This window comes from Marmota marmota, unplaced genomic scaffold (genome assembly GCF_001458135.2).
Source record: "Marmota marmota marmota unplaced genomic scaffold, marMar, whole genome shotgun sequence".
Lineage (NCBI taxonomy): Eukaryota > Metazoa > Chordata > Mammalia > Rodentia > Sciuridae > Marmota > Marmota marmota.
Window position 1 is genome coordinate 4,606,551 of NW_026000137.1, and position 22,092 is coordinate 4,628,642.

Below are 22,092 nucleotides of genomic sequence, written 5' to 3' on the forward strand. Positions count from 1 at the left end.
GGGATGAGAGGTGGGAGGGAAAGGGAGAGAGAAGGGAAATTGCATGGAAATGGAAGGAGACCCTCAGGGTTATACAAAATTACATACAAGAGGAAGTGAGGGGAAAGGGAAAAAAAACAATGGGGAGAAATGAATTACAGTAGATGGGGTAGAGAGAGAAGAGGGGAGGGGAGGGGAGGGAAGGGGGGATAGTGGAGGATAGGAAAGGCAGCAGAATACAACAGACACTAGTATGGCAATATGTAAATTAGTGGATGTGTAACCGATGTGATTCTGCAATCTGTATACAGGGTAAAAATGGGAGTTCATAACCCACTTGAATCAAAGTGTGAAATATGATATGTCAAGAACTACATAATGTTTTGAACAACCAACAATAAAAATTAAAAAAAAATACACTAAATTATTTTTTTTTAGAGAGAGGAGAGAGAGAATTTTTTTAATATTTGTTTTTCAGTTTTCGGTGGACACAACATCTTTATTTTTTTTTTAATTTTATGTGGTGCTGAGAATCGAGCCCAGCCCCCTGCACATGCCAGGCGAGCGTGTCACCTCTTGAGCCACATCCCCAGCCCAACATTAAATTTTTTTCTTTTTACATTTTTTTATTAGTTGTTCAAAACATTACAAAGCTCTTGACATATCATATTTCATATATTTGATTCAAGCAGATTATGAACTCCCATTTTTACCCCATATACATATTGCAGATTCACATCGGTTACACATCTACTTTTTACATACTGCCATACTAGTGTCTGTTTTAACTGGCCAAATGACTACTAAAGGAAAAGAACAGTTTCCACTGCATAAAAAAACAATTGCAAAGACCTTTACTATCTTTAGAATAAGCTTTTCATGCAATACAACCATATGAGAAAATGAAGTTTTCAACACATACATGTTTAGAAATTAGGGATGGTTCTCATTAGAAAGTCAATTTACCTAAACAATTGATTGAGCTTTTAGTTTCTTCCAGCATACTTTACATAATTCACTCACAGCCAAATTGTCCAAAACAATACTGAAAAATGTGTATATTAAAAACAGCACAGCTGGACACAGTGATGCACACTCATAATCCCAGCCACTCGGGAGGCTGGGGAGGCTAAGGCAGAAGAATTGCAAGTTTGGGACAAGCCTCAGCAACTTAGTGAGGCCCTAAGCAACTTATCAAGACCTCATCTCAAAATAAAGAATAAAAAGGACTGTGGATGTTGCTCAGTGGTTAAGCTCCCCTGGGGTGCAATCGCCAGCACACACACACACACACACACAAAGTTAATACAAAAGCTTCTGTCAAATTAAACAGAATACCTCAGTCGAATTATTGGGAGATACTTTATATAATAATATATCAATGATAATTTTAGTTTTGAAAATTTTCTTGAGGAAATTTAGGATTTCAAAGTTCCTATTATTTTAAATTACCTATTAATTGTGATGCTATTCACCTGCATGTTAATTTGAGCAAATAGAAACTTCTTGTTTTGTTTTGTTTTGCATAAGTTTAGTACAAATTCAAGGCACAGTACTTCAATATATTCTCACAAATTAAGTTCCAAAATAGTGAGAAATTTGAATTAATTATAACTAGCATTCAAGGAATAATAACTGAATGGGAAAGCAGTAACAACTCTGGCTGGACAGATGGCAAATCTAAATATTTTGAGATTAAGAACAAAATTAAAAGTGCCTCAGAGATCAATTTGTGTGTGTGTGTGTGTGTGTGTGTGTGTTCAAACAGTACATCAGTTCCTTCACTTATATCTCAGATATACTTTCAATTGCAATACTTCAATTAGCAGGGTTTTTTCTCCCTCCTAAGCCAGTCAATTCTACCTCTGGAACATTCTAAATGATAGAAAAGTCACTTTGATAAAGATGTTTATCCACTTAAATGTCTTCCTTACATTTCTTTCTTCAAAGTCTGGTTTGGCTGTTTTAGGTACCAGTAATAATTCAAAGAAATAACCCAAATCCTGAAATGTAATGTCCCATGGGTCCACTGTAATCATTAGGCACCCTACCTTCATGCTAAAGATGGACTATAATGATTTGGAACACAGATATGATCCATTTTGTGGCAGGTAAACACAAAAAGGATTATGAAAATACGTGCAATGGAAAAACTTTTTCTTGTGCTTTTCTCATGTATTTGTATTATTTTTCACATATTTCCGAGGAAGGGGGTAACCAATGAGGAAATGACACATGCATGTGGCACACATTTTCATCTTCTGGAATCACATGGGGATTTCCTAAGAGCATCTAGTAAGTATATCACCATAACCATAATAAATTCTGGGACGATAAACAGTAGCCTATATCAGCAACTAAATTCTGAAGTGCTCCCAATTATTCGTCATTTGTAAAAGGTTCTCACCAGTTCTCACAACTGATACCCAGTGCCGCAGTCTGGCTGGGCACACAATCACGAGCCACCACACAGCTTGTAGATTCAAACAGCAACTCTTTATTCCCGAACTCACACCAGCCGTCTACAATCACGTTCTGGGGAAATCCACGTTCTCTGCCCAAATCCACCCCCACTGGGCTTCTGTCTCCCAAAAAATACTGTCTGAATCCCGTGAGAACTCAAGGGGAACTCAGGCAGTAGGATACGCCCTATTCCCAGCAGGAATAACCTTAAACCTAGAACCACCCTAAACCCGGATTGTCCTAAACCGGGAACACCCTAAACCCGGATCCGCCCTGGTCCTTGAGCAAGGTCACCTTACATGCAATGTCACTGCAAAATGTCCTATTTCCACAAGTCCTTCCACTAAGCAACATGGGGTACGCTGGCAAGGAAATTGTCATACCTACTTGGCTAATGGCTCCCAGCAACCCAGTAATGCTTGTGATCAAGAAGACTTTTAAACTTCCTTCCAGGTTGCTTAAACTTCAGACAGGCTTTTTCCTGCTTATAGCTAGAATCCCTGATCTTCCTTATCTTAGAGCATGTGCCTTAAAAAAACTTTTAATTTTTTAATTGTAAAATTTTTCTCTGCCCCTTCAAGAGCTAATACTTTTTAAAAGCCCCTTTTCAGTTTCACACCCCAAGACTGTCTTTATCAGGGATCTGGGGCCATCCCTTTGATATGCAATTATTAAATTAGGCTCTGTGGGGCCAGAGAAGCCTGATTTCCCATCACAAAGATAGGAGAAAATTTACTTTTCCTTTGGGTGGAACCAATTAGAAACTACTGATGGTCTGGGTACTAACTCTTACCTCAGCACATAAACGTCTCCTGCCCTTGTTTGGCTGGAACTGAGTTCAGATTTCATTATGGTCTATCTGCCCTATTGCTATATCCTTGAATAATATTTTATAACTTTAACTATCCAGTGAAAGTTTTGCCTGGGCTCTTGTAAACCTATATAGAATAGGGAAAAAATACTTCCTAGAGTTTTAATCATAAAAAGGCAGACTAGACAGAACAACATTTGATAAAAATATAAAACAGAAGCTATCTCTTAAGAAAAGGGTGCCATTGGTTATACAAATCAGCATAAAGCTTGGAATTGTTAATTTAAACCACATGTAAGTGTAACTTATCCTGGGCAAGATTTTTATGGAAAACTGGAAAAGTGTCCTATAGAACTACTACTTCTTTTCCAGACTACTAAACTCAATAATCACATGGCTAACCACTGGAACTTTGTCCAACATGAAATAAACAATATCATCTGGTTGAGAGAGAAAGAGAGAGAGAGAGAGAGAGAGAGAGAGAGAGAGAGAGAGATAGGTGATAAGCAGCAGGCTTTTATTATTTTATATGAGACTATAAATAGCCTGTTCAATTAAAATGAGCATATCCAAATGGAATTAAATTCTACATTTTTATTTTAATGTGAAGGAATTCTTAGTTTACTGTGCTTTACTCTTACCATCCTTCCATTATTACATTTAATAAATTACATTCCCATGTAATTTGTTAATGAAACAGTGACCTAGCATAAGTACTATTCTATGCAAGCATGGGGTATAGCTGGAAATATTCATATATCATGCTGCCCTTCCATCACTGTAATTTTACATGGTCCTGCAAATGAATGTGTTCATGCATTGCATGCCTGAAGAGTTTCAACTAGGCTTAAATATAAATTCAAGTCATTTTAAAATTGTTTTAAAACGTGTACTATACAATTTTTTTCAGTATAATACCATACAGTACAATCACATTACTAAGTCTTGGCCGATTGGCCACTCAAAAACTATTTAACTTTTCCCCTTCTTGTCATGTCTAACTGGCAGGGAAAGACATAATTTGCAGTTAGAAACTATGTGTGATTAATATGCATCATTATAAAATATGACTGAATTTAAATCAATAACCCTGTTATTTGCATTAGATATTTCTTATGCTTTAATTGCTGATTTAGTAGTTAATTGAGAAAATCCTTGTTAATGATCTGATGGAGCTCTGAGAAATGTTGAATGGCTAAGATTCTTCTCCAGCAAAAGCAATCATCCCAACTAAGTATGTCATATCCAGGGAAATAGTGGAATGGGTGATTGGCTGAAACAAATCACTGAAACACTGGGTCTAAACAGTCACATACAACACACATGGAATAAAAGACATGTATTAGGGATTGTTGATCTTAAGGACAATTCAGGATAAGAGTCTTCTGTAAAAATTGAAAAATTCAGAAAAAAATAATTTTGTCTAGAACACTTTCTTTGGTGGCTGGAACACATGAAGCATAGTTTGTCACCAGGCACCTCTCTGTCCATTCTTCCTCTATCAGTCTGTCTTTTGCTTGACTTCTCTTGCTCCCCTGCCACTCACTGCCTCCTAGATGGAGATTATTGCTTCTGGGGAGAAAATAGTTAATGGTTCTGGTTATCAGTCCTTCAGAATCAAACCTCAGAATCTCCTCTGGATTAACTCCTTTTAGCTAATCATTTCTCTTCACAGTCTTTAAAGGAGGATTTCTCATCTTAAATATCCATTGTTTGAAAGAAACTAACTTGGTTGGTTGGTTTCATGAAGAAATCTTTCTGTATAAAAAAGGTAAAAAAGGAAATAAAAATTCATTAAAGCCCCAAAGCTCCCATGTATTATTGTTACATTCACTTCAAACACAATATGTACTCTAATTCTGAGGATCACCAGAAGAACTGCTTATTAGTATTAATTCCACATTATACATGAAGAAACTAAGGGCATGGATGTTAGGTAACTTTCTCAGAGAACAATTGCTAGTTAATACAGAGGCAAGGATTTAAACACAATTTCAAATCAATGCTTTTTCTGTCCCCCCAACAACACAATGAGCCTATAGGGTGTCAATTTGGAGTAAAAACTTCAGGACTGAAAAATGTGTTTTGAATTCAGCACGCTTGGATGCAAATTGAAATGTGTTCAGGTTGAACGTCTTGACATATGCTGGGTAGCGTATAACTATGCTCCTTAACTGTGCAACTGTCTCCTGGGGTGTCACAGCAAATTCACTGGGCACAATGGTATGCTTTAAATTTTAAGGGAAATTCAACATCTGTCAGATACTGAAAACCACTAGTTGGAGGTAGTTCAATTTCAATAATAGATTATACTACCTTCCTTTCAATGAAATACTTTTGCAAAAATATGTTTTCAGTGACTGTTGCAATGAAAAGCAAGTGTTAGGGAAAAAATGTGGAACATGTGCTGTCCACTCTGGCTCTGATATCTGAAAAGTTGTTCAATACCCAATTGATGCATACATACCATTAGTAAATAAATGTGCTTATCTAAAAATTAAATGAAATATTAGTTTTGTAACTTTTTTTCAAACATATTAAGTAGTTAGGATATAACCATTTTTTAGTTATTTGGACTTTCTTGCTTCATAAATAACACTCTAGATGTTCCTTTTGGTCTTAGGACATTATGAAAACATGGCTGAGACAGTAATGACACTAAGAAAGGAGAAACCTTGGGAATCTCTGAAAACACACAACACCATTTCATTCTTCAGGAGTTTTTGGGATTAATAAGTGTAAAGTAATCAAGCAAGAAACCTAGAAATAAAGGAAGAGCTATGGTGGGCACTGTACATATTACTTTAAAGTATAGGGGAAAGATAAAATTGAGCTCTGAATTCCAATTCCTTTTTTTGTTTACTTGGGAAACTTTTGAAATTAGTCATGCTATCTTCACCTGTAGAATGGGTAGAATTAAGTGACAAATCTTGCTTCATGTAATTTTATTGTGAGAATTATAAATAGTGTGAACCAAAGTCAGCACCAGGCCCAAACTATATGCTTTATAAATAAACCAAACACAACCAAATAGCAATGCTTAATACTCTTTCCTGAGTTCACTCTCCCACTGCAGAGAGCATCAATAACTAATGCTCACTCCTCATAGCCAAATAATTACCAACAATGCTTTATTTTTTATTCTACCCTAAACGCTCACTATGGATAAGAAAATTAGTGTTTTTGATGCTATCTCCAAGATTTTATTCATAATTTGGTCAGGGTCTAAACACTTTGGATTGTTTCTTTAATCTCCCAACTAATACCCCATACCCAGTCTTTTTATCTGCTCTGCCAACACATAGATGACTAATCTCTTTAAAACACAAATCCAAACATCATCTACCTGTACCCAAAAGCCTTCATGACTACCTATTGGTTATACAATGAATTCCAAATTATTAAGTCCAACCACTGAGGCCCTTTATCACAGAGTCAAACTTGAAGCAGAGTTCTGTGAATTTAGGCAGATCTCAATTTCCTCATCTGAAAGTGGTAAAATAAATAAATAAATAAATAAATAAATAAATAAATAAATAAATAGAACTGCTTTGAAATGATGGCTATGAAGAAAAAAAATGAGTTAAAATCAGTTTCGTACTTAGAACAGTACTTAACACTTAAAGAGTAAATACTGTTTAAATCATTATTACTTCTCACATATTCAACTTACAGAATTGCATGCTACTCTAAACAATTCCCATTTGTGCTGTAGAACACTAGAACTTATATCCAACCTCCTTCTACCACTCCCCAACCCTTTTCATCTCCAGTATTCACTATTCTGCATTCAGGTAAACTTTTGTTAGCTTCCACAGGAGAGAACATGTGATATTTATCATTCTGCATCTGATTTGTTTCATTTAACACAATTTTCATCAGTTCTACCTATTTGGCTGCAAATGGAATTCTTTCTATGCAAGAATAACATTCCATAAAATCTCTCTTTATTTTATGAATAACTAGGAGAGAGGAGCTGGAAGGCTCCTGTTTTAGTCAGCTTTTTCACTGCTATGACTAAAGGACCCGACCAGCACAATTACAGAGGAGAAAAGGTTTATTTGAGGGCTCATGGTTTCAGAGGTCTTAGTCAATAGAAGGCAGGCTCTATTCTATGGTGCTTAAGGTGAAGCTGAACACCTTGGCAAGAGAGTGAAACAGAGGGAAGAAGCTCACATCATGATCAGAAACCAGAGAGAGAATTATGCTGCTTTAAACACTGATGTGGCTGTGTCCCTGTAGTATGCTGTTTTTAAGTCCTTTGGGTATAGACCAAGGAGAGGGATAACTGGGTCAGATAGTGGTTCCATTTCCAATTTTCCAAGAAATCTCCATACTGCTTTCCATATTGGCTGCACCAATTTGCAGCCCCACCAGCAGTGTATGAGTGTACCTTTCTTCTCCACATCCTTGTCAATACTTATTGTTGTTTTTATTCATAAGAGCTGCTATTTATAGCAGCATAATTCACAATTAGTGGAACCAACCTTCAATAGATGAATGGATAAAAAAATGTGGTATATATACACAATGGAATATTACTCAGAAATAAAAGAGAATAAAATCATGGCATTTGTAAGTAAATGGATGGAGTTAGAGAAGACAATACTAAGTGAAGTCAGCCAATCCCAAAAAAATCAAATGCCGAATATTTTCTCTGATATAAGGAGGCTGGTTCATACTGGGGTAGGGAGGGAAAGCATGGGAGGAAGAGAGGAACTCTAGATAGGGCATATGGGTGGGAGGAGAAGGGAGAGGGCATGGGGTTAGAAATGATGGTGGAATATGATGGACATTATCCAAAGTACATGTATAAAGACAATTGGTGTGAATATACTTTGTGTTCAACCAGAGATATTAAAAAACGTGCTCTATTTGTGTAATAAGAATTGTAATGAATTCTGCTGTCATATATAAATTTAAAAATTTAGTTTTATAAAAAATAGAAACCAGAGAGAGAGAAAGACTCCACTTTCCAAGTTCAAAATATATGCCCCACAGCCACACCCTACCACTTCAGTTACCAGCTAATCCCTATCAGGGGGTTAATTCACTGATTGGATCAAGACTCTCACAACCCAATCATTTCTCCTCTGAACTTTCTTACATTGCCCCCCATGTGAGCTTTTGGGGGATACCTCGCATCCAAACCATAACAGCTCCAAAAAAACTACTGATGTGGAGGTGAAAACATGACCCTGATTTGATCAGTACACATGGATGAATATAATGAAATATCACATTGTACTCCATAAAAATGTTCCATTATTACATGTTAATCAAAAAAATTTAAATAGCTAAGGAGATGCAAAGATACTACTTTTATTTGATCATTACACATACATGTATCAAATTATTATACTATATATACAATTAAAATAATATGTACAACCCCATAAATATTTACAATTAAAATAATAGCAAAATCATACATATTTAGATGAAAAAAATAAAGCAAAGTTGGAATTATTTTCCTATGAAAAATAGCTAAGCAATTTTATTTTCCAGTATGTTTTGAAACGTTTTCTTAATACTGCTTATGTAGTCTTTCTTCTATTTGTATTTACAAAAGATAAAGGTAAAGAAAAACAATTGGGTAGACCTGTTTTGAATTTACTCATTATCTCCATGTTAAATAGTTCCGTGAGGATCAGAATGACTACATTGTATGACCTATGCTGTAACTTGGTGATTATGGATGAACTATCCATGGACTAATAATTTGATTTCTCCAGCATTCCATTTCCTAATCTGTGAGTGAATTTGCCAAATGAGACAATGTTAGGTGCTAGCAATCCTCCAGGTTCTTTTATTCTATCATATCTGATCATTCAACATTTTCTCCTATGTTTTCTCTCTTTCCCTCCCTTCTCTCATCCCTTTGATGCCAGAAACTATTCTTGGAAAAAAATTTGTATCTTTGCCTATGTGAAGATGCCATCATATATTGATCATAATTAGAAGAAAATAAGCATATGATTACATAGTGGGGAGCAGAGTCAAGATAGTATAGCAGTGAATAGGGTCAAAGTGTTAAAGTAATAAGTAGGGTCAATGTAGTATAGTAATAGGATAGGATGTGATGTTCTGTGGTTAGTTAATCATACGTTCTAAGGAACTAAAATTGACTGCTATTAAGTTCCTTTTTGATATGTGGAAAAACTGTTGAAAAGTCTCCAATATAGCAGTGACCTGAGACAGTTAGAAACTCACATTTTATTATCCAATTTTCTGAACTGGGCAACTCCCCTTTAGAAAAAGTGAAAGCTTAAGAAAATAATATTATTATTACACCGAAGTATGGGCTGTGAAAATTGTTCTAATCATTCTTCAGTGGGTTTTGTGTGTGTAAAGACTGTTAGATTCGGAGTCCATACTTATACTGATTCCTGATGTCACAGAACATCACTGAATTTTGTGGGCTAGCTGATAAATTAAAATGAATTAAATATTCCCTACAATCAATACGACATTGAATTCCATGATTTTCTGTATCCCTGATCATATAACTTCATAGGTTTGCTGGAACCAGCTTAGAACTATTTGTGAGGCCAATTATTCACATCTTCCTTCAAGTCGATGGTTTAATGATTTCACCTTAATATCTTGAATTTGGCCACAGTAACAGTGTTTTCAAATATTAGCAAATCAAGTCATTTCCTCCCAAATAAACCATTGTGAACAATCATTAACAATTTTACAGCACAATCATATGAATAGATATCCTTGGCAAATAGCAAATCCTTTCTCTGACTTCCTTTTTTTAAAAAAAAAAACAAAAACAAATGTGAGGTATTTGGAAAACAGTGTAAATTTTAGGTAATTTTATAGGGGAAAGAATTATGGCCAATTTGTGAGATAAAAAGTATGAATTGTGTGTGCTGGTGAAAAGAAAGTCCATGTTAATGAGACAGATCATTTTAGATGGCAAAATTTTAAATTAAAGAATAAGGGCTTTCTCCGTGAGTGTGTGTGTGTGTGTGTGTGTGTGAGAGAGAGAGAGAGAGGGAGAGAGGTGTTTGTGCATTCACACGTAATTATATATATATATATAGAGAGAGAGAGAGAGAGAGAGAATCCAAGTGAAAAATAATTTAACAGACCAAAGTAGATTGAATCTTCATTCTCAATGTGATGCTCCAGTGACTATAATACAGTCCTGTTCTCGAGCCATGGCTGATTAATTACAGGGCAGTCACCATAGCCATGTTTGAATAATCAATTTTGCTGTCACTGGGATTTGAACTTGAGTAGAAACATTAAAAAGATGGAGGTCATAAAAACTATATAATCCTATGGCAGAGTGACATTTTGTTTTAGGAAGATAATAGTCAACAGTCTTGACCATGTTGGGTTTACTCAATCCCTAAAAGATCATGGATCACATTTTCATGCCAGCCTAAGTCACCAGAATTTTCAGCCTATAAAGCATTTTTTCAAAGAAACCAGAACCTACATTAAGTCTGTTACAAATTGAAATAAAGAGTGAAGAGTTATCTGAACCCTGATAATGAAACACAAAAAGGATCAAATACTTAAGGATTTGACTAAAACTTATGCAACTTTTAGAAGAAAACAGGGTCAACACTCTAGCATATAAGTTCAGGCAACAACTTTCTCAATAGAATCCCTAATGCTCAGGAAATAGTGCTAATAAATGGGATGACATCAAATTAAAAATTTTTTTCACAGCAAAGGAAACAAAAATGTGAAGAGAGAACCTACAGAATGGGAGCATATCTTTGCTAGTTACACTTCTGACAGAGGATTAATATCCAGATTATCTAAAGAACTCAAAAAATTTAACACCAAAAAAATTCCCACAATCCAATTAATAAATGGGCAAATGAACTTAATAGAAAACCCTTAAAAGAAAAAATGCAAATGGTCAACAAATATACTGAAAAATGTTCAACATCATTAGCAATTATGGAAGTGAAAATCAAAACTACAATGAGATTTCATCTCACATTTGTCAGAATGGCAGCCCTCAAGAACACAAAAAATAATAAATGCCAGAGAAAATGTGGGGAAAAAGGAGCAATTTTAAGTTGTTGGTGTGATTGTAAGTTAGTACAACCACTATGGAAATCCTTATGAAGGTTCCTCAATAGACTTGGCATAGAACCACAATATGAATCAGCTTTACCACTTCTTGATATTAATCCTAAAGAATTGGAATCAGCAATACATGTATACCCATATATATAATACCATAATTCACAATAGCCAAACTATGGAACCAACCTTGAACCAACAGATGAATGGGTAAAGAAAATGTGGCGAATAATGGAAAATAATGGAATTTTATTAAAGACATAAACAAAATAAAATTATGTCATTTGCAGGAAAATGGGTGGAACTTGAGACCATCATGTTAAGCAAAATAAGCTAGACTCAGAAGGTCAAGGGTTATATGTTTTCTCTCATATGCAGAAGATACAAAGAAAGGTGGGGGTGATCACATGAAAATTAAAGGGAGATCAGTAGAATAGAGAAAAGAAAAAGGAGCCAGGTGTTGGGAAGTGCTGGGGAGTGATATTGGCTAAATTATATTGTCATATTATGTACTGATACTAATATGCAATAACAAATCCCACCATTAGATACAACTATAATGCACCAATTAAAAATGTAGAGGGAAAAAAGAATGGATTACTATAACTCTGAACATCAGGGCACTTAAGGCAAATGGAAACATAGAAGAGTGCGGGAGGACGAGAGAGGTTGACAGCACAGAGCACAATAGTCAAGAGCATAGGCTTGCATCCTATCACCATCATTAACGAGTCACGAGCTGTATTATCATGATCAAGATACTTGAGTACTCTGTACCTCAGGCTCCTAATCTCAAAAATGGGGTACATACCAGCATACCAGCAATTACTTCATTCTGTTGTTTAGAGGATTAAAAGATAAATATATTTAATTTATATCTAGGAACTAGCACTTAATAAGTGTATTGTAATTGTTAATTAAATTTTATTAAAGAATATGTCTCTAGTTTAAAAAAATATTGTGCCTTCCAGAAACTCATAACCTAATAAGAAACATAAATAAATGCATAAAAAATGACCAAAAATGAGGCAGTCTGCTTTTTAGGCAATTTCACAAAATTGGGATAAAGAGTAGAAGATTGCCATGAGATCTGAAGGTGTACGTATAACATAGGATGGAGCAGAAGGGAATATTTCTTTTCTTATACACCACAATTGTATAAAAGAAAGTCACCCTTTGGCATCAGAGTAGGGAAAATGCACCAAAACCCTTGAATTCTTGCTTTCTCCTTTCTGATTCCTGACCTTATGAGTGAATCTTAAATAACGAAGTTCACAATGGAGCTTCTTTTACCATAAACACAGAGGACCTGCCTTTCCTGGCCTCTAGAACAGTCTGGGGATAGATCACTCCAAGCTGTTTTTATTGCTTTAGTATTTCACAGAAGCAGATAGACTACATGTTTATCTAAGAGACAAAGTTCTTTTCTCTCTCTCATTTCTCCCAAATAATCAAACTTTTTATACCCACAAATGGAAAAATAAAAGAATCATTTGATTCTATTCAGCAAGGTCATTCTTTGAAATACTACTCATCTACTAACAATTCACTAAAAATACACTGAATTAAATTGGATTTTGTTCCTATGTTTTGATTTCTGAATGTACAATCTTGTTTTATCAAAAGACCAAATTAAAGAAAAACAAACAAAAAAACAACTAAGCTACTTTGATTGAATATCAGAAAAAACTCAACTTCCTTTTCTCGCTTGATCATCAAATGAATCATATTATCATTGCAGAACAGAACATCCAATTAAGCTTTCATGGAACTTTAGGATGCTTCTGTTCTGGGCCTTATTTTTATAATAATACTGTATAGATGAAACTTCCACTTTCCTTAGTTGAATATTGCTTTTTTTCTTCGAGAAGAAAATTGTGCCAATCAAATTTGATTTTTTTTCTAGAACAAGTAGGTGATTAAGAAAAAGATTTATGCAGATTTTTAAATATAGCACATTAAGAAATTATGCTAACCGATGTGATTCTGCAATCTGTATTTGGGGTAAAATTGGGAGTTCATAACCAACTTGAATCTATTGTATGAAATATGATATGTCAATAGCTTTATAATGTTTTGAACAACCAATAAAAAAAAATAAATTAATAAAAAAAAAAGAAAAAGAAATTATGCTATTTCAGGAATCCTTCCAATATAGTGTTAAATGTAAAGGCACTACACATTCTAAGAGAAAAAAAAGAAAAACTTGAATGAAAATGGTGGCTGAATAAGACCAGTAACAGATGGGTATGGTAACACTCAAGGTTGATGAATTAGGAAGAGTTATATAACTTAGATCATGATTCATTCAATGTTTCTGTGATCTCAGAAATCTAGTTTATCATTCATAGAATGATAGTGAACAGAGAGAAGGAGAATTATTAACCAATAACATTACCTACAAGGAAATGGGTAAATTATAAATCTTTCTGATATAATATAATCTATTTAAGAATATATATATTATATATTTATATTATATAAAATTAAGATGCTGACAAAAAAGCAGCTTTGACTTTAGCAGAAGATCTAAAATAAAGCCAGTCCTTGAAGGATCAGTAGAAAAATAAAACTAGTGAAGCAGAGAAAATAGTGATATTATTACAGCTTGAAGAAAAACAAAAGGGTGACACATATCACACTTAAATGGGTTTGTAGTCAGATTCAACAAACTGTGCTCTAACACAAGGTATCTAGTTACTTAACAGCAATATAAAATAACAACAAAAGCTAATAAATTTTAGGTGTTCATTACGTGCCAATGATTGTTTTAAGTTTTTACACACATGAATTCATGTAGTCTTCACAAATCTGATGAAGACATTAGTAAGATTATCTCCCCTTTATAAATCAAAAAATTAAGGCACATGGATGTTAAGAAATCTGCTGAACTTCACATAGCTAGTAAGTGGTTCAGCAGGGATTCAAAAACAGGAACTCAATAAATCAAGGTTGTTTTTATTTGAAATACTTAAAAATACACGAAAAAGCTCTACAAGGCACTGGATAAAACAATCTTCTAAACTGAACAAACTTTGCAAACTCTTTACATTTTCTTATTTCGGGTTTTCCTTTTTTCTTGGTTGACATTAGTGTGTGTGTGTATATATATATAGTTGTGTATAGAATAATAACTGTGTAAAGGCAGAGCAGGTTATATGGAAATGGAAAATAGCTCAAAATATTCACTAGTCAAGAGTCATTATTCTACACAAAATTATAAGATATAATAAATTAACTCAGGGCAATATCATACTTCTGTGTCAATATGATAAAAAGACATTTCATGAGTCATTTATCAAATGCAGCTGAATAAATTATTATGCATTCAAATAAATTATAGGCAACACATGTTATAAAAAAATTAAATGCTTGAGCAAGAAAGCATTCAATATTATGTACATAACTTGCAGAGTGTGCATGTGTACATTCACAGCAATCTGTGTGCTCAGTATGGATTGCCTATAAATTTTGGTATTTTAAATTATTTATAAAATACTGTATCTAGTGTTTGTACTTCTAAATTGCTATTTTATTAATTTCAACACAATGAACTTAGCAGATCAATATACAGAAAGTCAATGAAACAACTGAATTGGATAAAGCTATGTAGAAAATATTCATGAAAACAATGTTATCTTAATCACTGCTGAACAAGGTTTCTAAAAGTAGCAGTCTGCTCTTTTAACTTTCAGCTTTCATTTCTAACCAAGATAAAATTTCTCTCTCATGCCTTTTCAGATTTAAGGCAAAGAGTAGTTTCCTAGAAGTGTTGATTATGTTGGGACAGAAAATAGGCTATTTCTTTAATGATTAAGGTCTAAAAGTAATTTCAGTGTCTGCCTGTAGCTTTCAGGGTAAAATTTAGAATCCTTATCTATCACCATGACCCCTCCAGGGTTGGTCCTCTGACTACCTTGATCAGTTTCAGTTCCCCACACTCTTCTTAGTTTGTGTTCTGATGTAGTATTTGTAGCTCCGTGTGTCTTATGGTCATGTCACGAGCTCTTGTGTCATTCTGAAAAAGTTCATCCCTCTCCCCTTTTGAATCTATCTAAACTATGCTCCTCCCCTGATCAGTGCTACCTTCCTCCAGAAGATTTTCCTTGTCAACTCAGTATGATTCTATGGTCCCAAGAGTCTTATATATTAGGTTCTTGTAGAGTGTAATATCATTGTGATGGTTTAGATGTAGTATTCCCCAAAAGTTCATGTGTGAGACAATGCAAGAAGGTTCAGAGAGGAAATGATTGGGTTATAAGAGCCTTTATCCACTCAGTGAATTAATCCCCTGATAGGGATTAACTGAGTGGTAACCGAAGTGGTGGAGTGTGGCTGGAGGAGTTGGGAATTGGGGCGTGGCTTTGCGTATATATTTGTATCTGGTGAGTTGAGTCTCTCTCTGCTTTCTGATCATGATGTGAGCTGCTTCCCTCTGCCACACTCTCCCAACATGATGTTCAGCCTCACCTCAAGCCCTGAGGAATGGAGCCAGCCTTTTATGGACTAAGACCTCTGAAACCACAAATCCTCAAATAAACCTTTCCTCCTTTATAGTTGTGCTGGTCGGGTCCTTGAGTTGCATCAGCATCAGTGAAATAGCTAACTAAAGCAACCATAGAACTCGGTTTATTTTCTTCTTTTCAGAACTAAGCAATTCATGGGTGAATATCATGTGTTATTTGACCCTGCCCAAGAGGGTATTTAGCTGTTGCAGAATGAATTGTTAGCTAGCATCAATAACTCGCTACCTGTTTAAGCATGTTTTCCTTAAATTACTTACTTAGCATGTGCTTAAAAAATTTCTTCGTCTTTGTTCCCCTTTCATTTTCTCTCATTCCTAGTCCCAGATTAGAAGATGACAGGTGTCTGAGCACACTTCCTATATGAGAGATACAACTTAGAGCAGATGTGATGTCAATGACTTGAGCATGATATAAAGATCTCTGTATCTAATCCTGAAGAGAGAGCACTAACATTACACAGATATTACCATAAGGAATGAATGCAATGCCTGAAATAGGCAACTTTCATAGTAACTCCTCAGAACTTTGTGCATCAAAGTACGATTAGTTTATCAACCATCCTCTCAATCCAATATTCTTGCCTCAGAAGTAAAAGATGAGATGCTTATTATTCTTCAATGTTTTTCCCTCTAATACCTGTTGGTTCAATAACCTTATCAATGACTTCTGGAGACAAATTTTAGTAAATGAGAACACGCTTCCAGTTAGAATCTTTTGAACCAGGATAAATTATGTTTAGTTGTTTAACACATTTTGAGTTATTTTGAGTCAAAACATGCTTTTATGTCAAACATTAATATGGTTTATTCTATCTTTTACAAGAAAAGAAAATTTCAGTAAAAGATCCTTTAGAGAGGTTGCTCATCATCAATTTTTCTTTGCAGCTGCAAAGACAATCACAAACAGAATATAAAATATATCATTTTCCTGCATTTGTTAGATATTCATCCCTAGATAATGTCTTCTGCTGTTGAATAGAGTCACAATATCATCTAAAAAAATAATATGAATTTAGCATCTTTATGGTTCTTGACTCAGTGTTTGATCCCACATCATTTGAAAACAATTTTGGAGCAATAGTTAAAACAAGTCTTACTGAAAATCACACTCTAGCTCCTTGTTAGTAATGTTAGTATGGTTAGTATTAAACAATGCCACTTGAAAGAGAGAAAGTATATTGCTTAAAGGTATGAGTGATGTACTCAATAAATATTTCTTAATTAAAATTTAAGTCTACTAACCAGAGAGACCAAGACTGAATTGCACTGTACTTCCAAATCCAATATATCTAAATGTATATATTAGATTTAAAAATTTTTTGTGATTAGATTCAATAAAGCTTTTTAAAAGGGAATAAGGGAATATTTTTAAATTACTTTTTAATGAATGTTTTTGTAAACTAACTATTCTCTAGTGTGTTTTATTTACATACTTTCTCAATTCTTACATTTATGACTACCCACTGTCTCTGCTCAGTACTATGGATAAGTAAACCTATAGCCAAAATAATTTCTGTTTGTCTTGTATAATGAGATCAAGGATGGAAAGGTTGTGAATTTAAAGAAGATGGCAAACAAAATTTATATTAACGAGCATCACTCTTCTTTAGCACTTGAAGACATGCAAAGGGCAATTTTGATATTTGGGTTGTGGATCAGGATCTCTTCTCTTCTGAATAGGTCAACATACATCTTGGAGAGAGTTATAAACATCTGGGATTTGAAAAGTTCCCAAATGCCAGAAATAGTTTCCTCTGATTCAAGTTCTATTTACTATATTTTTTTTCTTTTATATAATCCTACAACATGAAATTCTATTACATTGTTGTCAATAATTTTCAATTTCAATGAGTTATTCAGTCTTATACCATCACATGAAATTTAGAGTAAAGCTAATTATTTTTTTTCATTTTTTATTTTTTGTAGTTGTGGATGGACAGCATGTTTTTATTTTATTTATTTTTATGTGGTGCTGAGGATGGAACCCAGTGCCTCACATGTACAAGGCAAGCACTCTGCCACTGAGCTACATCCCGAGCCCTAAAGCTAATTGTTATTCTTAAATGCCAAATAGCATATATAATGTTTAAGTAGTTTACTTTCAAAATAAGAGAAAAAGATGCAGCTTCTTAATTATGCAAAATCCAACAAATTATATCTTTCAAATGTGAATACTAATCATGGGTACATTAGTGACATAAGGCTATGGATGACTTTTATTTCTCCTACTTTTAAGAAAATGTGTTTTAAACCATAATGCCTTTGATGTAGATAGTGCAAAGCAAATACAGAGTGAGCATATAATTTTTATAAGCAACATGGTAGCGATATTTGGAGTTTGCAATACAGTGTTTGCATTCATCTGTATCTGATTTCTACTGTCACTATATGCACAGAAACACTATGTGGCAGATACTTGTACCAAGAAACCATCTAGTGGTAGAAAAACAGCAATAATAAAAAGGGATTTGAATGGATCCTAAATCCCAAAATAGTTTCCTCTGTTCTATGGGCTATAATATTCAAATGAGAATTTAGTATCTTTTGCAAATGTATAAAAATGAAATTATATAACCAAAACAAGAGATCCTAGAAATTGGAGATTCACTGGGTATGTTACTGTCACTCCATTTTTATTAATATAGACTATAAACCATTAATACAGTAAGCATGATATTATTTTTAGATCATTCAAATCACCAATTCCTCATTTTTGGGTTTTCAAAGTTCTACATAAATGTACATATTTCAAAAGATATTACTGACAATTAAAAATATAATTTTTAAGAGATGACTATGCATCTTGAATCTTGAGCATAAAATATCAAAAAGCAAACAAGGAATTCAGAAGAAAATAATAAGAAAAAAAATTTAAATTCTTAACACTGGGGAAAACACAAACAACCCATAAGGATATGATGAGCATGTTTTCAAATGAAGAACAAGATGGGGTAAAAATTGTCCGACGTAAAAATTAGCATTTCATTTGAAAAAGAGGATAAGGGATCTAAAATTTGTTTATTTATATGATAATGGAGTATGACAGAATTAATTTTGCCCAACATTGTTCATATGGAGTAGAAGATTGTGCATCACTTTTACATCATATAACGTTTTCCAAGAGAGCTGTGTTGTGGTTCTGTTCTGCCAAAATGCCTATCAGAAGTGCAGTTAGCCAATCCCGAAAAAACCAAATGCTGAATGTTTTCTCTGATATAAGGAGGCTGATTCGTAGTGGGTTGGGAGGGGAGCATGGGAAGATTAGAGGAACTCTAGTTAGGGAAAAGGGGAGGGAGGGGAAAGGAGGGGACAAGGGGTATAAAAAAGATAGTGGAATGAGATGGACATCATTATCCTAAGTACATGTATGAAGACACGAATGTTGTGAATATACTTTGTGAACAAGCAAAGACATGAAAAATCATGCTCTATATGTGTACTATGAATTGAAATGCATTCTGCTGTCATGTATAACAAATTAGAAAAAAAATAAAATTAAAAAACTATCAGACTTACTCTGTCAAAGAAACTTTGTCTCATTTCACTATTAAAAAAATAATCTCTACAGTACAACAGAACACAAATGGCACAGGTAGAAAATGGCTGATTTTAGCTTCAGTTGATTTTTGTAGATGCAAAGCAATGAAATTAAGTAGAGAAACAACAGATAGCATGTTGCCTGACAGGTATAATAAAGCTAATTATCACCTCCAAGTAAAAATGGGCAGCATCTGGAAACTTCATATGCTCCCTCATTAAATAACATGTGTGATAACTCCAATAAAATATTTAATTTCTTCAGATCCCACTTAGCATTATGTAGACTTAATTTAACAAAACTCAGTAGGATCCTTGTATATTTCATTTATGCTGTCACAAATTTATTAGAAAATAAATGAAGTTTTTAAAGTGAATTTGACAGGTATCAAAGGGAAAGGTAATATTCTTTAATTAGTGAATTAAACATTTAAAATTATAGAATCATTCATTTAATAGCTCAAAAGAACTTTAGAAATGATTAGAGTCAGAGGTGTTATTGAGAAAACTAAACACCAGAAAAGTAGATTTACTTTGTCCAGATCACACAGCACATTCTGTGCTGCTAGGTATTTTATATGAAGAAGTAGTGACAATCAACAAGAAATTAATCATAGAGAAGAGTCTCTTCAGAAATGCCACATTTGTTGAGGCTGTTAGCTAATTTAATATTCTTAGAAGCTCCATAGATTATGTATTATCATCTCCATTTAATGGATGGGAAAACAGAAGATCAAACTGTTAATACTTTGTTTTACAGTATGATCAGTGGTGGACCCTAGGTTAGATCCCACATGTCTGACTGCAAATTTCCAATTCTTCCCAAACTACCTTCCTATTATAAAAGCTTAGTCTCATTTTCTAAGGTGAAGTCACATTCATGAGCATCTACTTGATGATGGCAATCCCATACCACGGAGATAATGATTATGAAATGTAGAGTGTCCTAAGAGTAAACCTTAAATGGAAGAACCTCTAAAAGGAAAATCGACATGAACCAAGAAGTCTGATCCAAAGGTGGGCTGCTTCATGTTCAAGGTTTCTCTCTGTATTAGCAGGACTAAAGGGAATTGTTGGAGCAGCTGTAAGCACTGTTTTAAGATATGAATTCCCACCAACAAGTATTTGTAAAAGTGCAGTGTAAGAGAGGGCCCTGACTTAGCTCCAATCGCAATTAATTCCATAGGATCCAAAACCTGTCAGGAATGTAGACCCAATAATGATTTGTGTAAGATGAACAGGGATCAGTGATGCCAAGGAAAATGAAGAGTTTACCATAGCTCAGGCTCACCAACTAAGTGGGTAGTCTCAGGAGAAAAAGGTGTCTCTAAGCCACCTCCAATGTGGTGACACCTACAGAAAGCACTGTCGCTCAGATGTAGGACTACAGCTTGGAAATTCAGGAGATAGTGCCTTGGAGAGGTGGAAATTGGCCAGCACAGCAGTCCCCAAACTCTGGTATATATGGTAATGCCAAGCACATGACAGAGGCCCAGAGAAGAACTCTGGCACCCAGCAGGCTGAGAGTTGTCCATTCACACATGTAAGACACTAGAGAAACACAAGTGTGAACTTCCAAAGGACTGAGATTTGTAATGAAAAGGTAGAAGAAATATATTCAATAGAATTTGGGTAAAAAGGCTAAGAAAAACAAGTCTATCTACAGACTAATGTGGGCATTCAGTTACTTAATAAGATTTTGATCTGCCAGATGTTACTATAACATATAAGCTTTAGGACTATATGTTATTAAAGCTGAAATGTTATTTGCATGCTACCTAGCCCAATACCTTTTGATTTCAGATAGGAAACTGAGGTCTAGAGACATCATTTCCTGACCAACTTCACATTACTAAGAATAGAAACAGAACTTGTAACCACTGCTGTCTACCACATCATGCTATAGCTTTTCCTCGCTGGTCTGTTCCTTTTAAAAAAAAATCACTTTGCATTTAGCATTCTAAGGGTTCTTTAAATTTCTGAGAAGTGAGAATTTCTTTTAATATAACGTGGGCTTTGCAGTTTTAGAAATACTAGTTATTGTAAATACCAAATGTTTCCCTGAAGTAGCTCATTGAAAAAGCTTTGATATAAAAAGTTCTTTCTAAAATGACTCTTTTGTAATGCCAGAAAGGGCACCTGAGGACAATCTATCTGTTTTATGCCATTCATTGAATATCCTTCCATTGAAAATGCTGTTACAGAGTTTTGATTACAAGACAAAAATGTTGAAATAGAATGCATCAGTGACCTGAAAATAGGTCCAGTTATATCTTGCTGCTGCCTCTGGTCTTTTTTTATTTGTTCAAAATAAAATAGTTTAGGCTTCCTCTTTCGCTTCTCTCCGGGCGGAGAAGCTGAATGTGTAATCAGCAGTGGATTGTAAGTACCCGAGGCAAAGAAAGCTCAGTGTGCCCCGCCTTTTTTTTCTTTGAATATTTTTTATACAGGGAGAGTTTGTGGATTGGGATTGTTGGCGGGGCTGTGGTTTCTGTGCCGAAAATCCACTCCGCGGGAGCTGCCATTTGCTTTCTGCTTGCTGTCTTGATGGCTCTGTATACATTGTCCGGCAGCCGCACCTAGAGGTTGGAGCTGGGCTGCGTGCCGAGCCCTGTCCTCCGAAGGCTGGACTGCAGCCTCGAGCGTCTCGGTGGCCTGTTCGCCGCTGCACGTTCGGGCAGAGCCTGCTCTGGGGTCGTTCTGCACCCCCCTGCCAGGG

General features: G+C 34.7%; 1 long non-coding RNA gene across 1 annotated transcript in view; it reads right to left on the reverse strand.

The window, feature by feature from the left end:
* Positions 1 to 20,772, reverse strand: part of LOC125611203 — a 24,058-nt gene extending 3,286 nt beyond the window's left edge. The window contains exons 1-2 of the long non-coding RNA XR_007341339.1: positions 20,762 to 20,772; positions 7,647 to 7,653 (exon numbers count right to left, since the gene is read on the reverse strand). This is a non-coding gene — a long non-coding RNA (uncharacterized LOC125611203). The remainder of the gene's footprint in view (positions 1 to 7,646; positions 7,654 to 20,761) is intronic.
* Between the last annotated feature and the right edge of the window lie 1,320 nt (positions 20,773 to 22,092).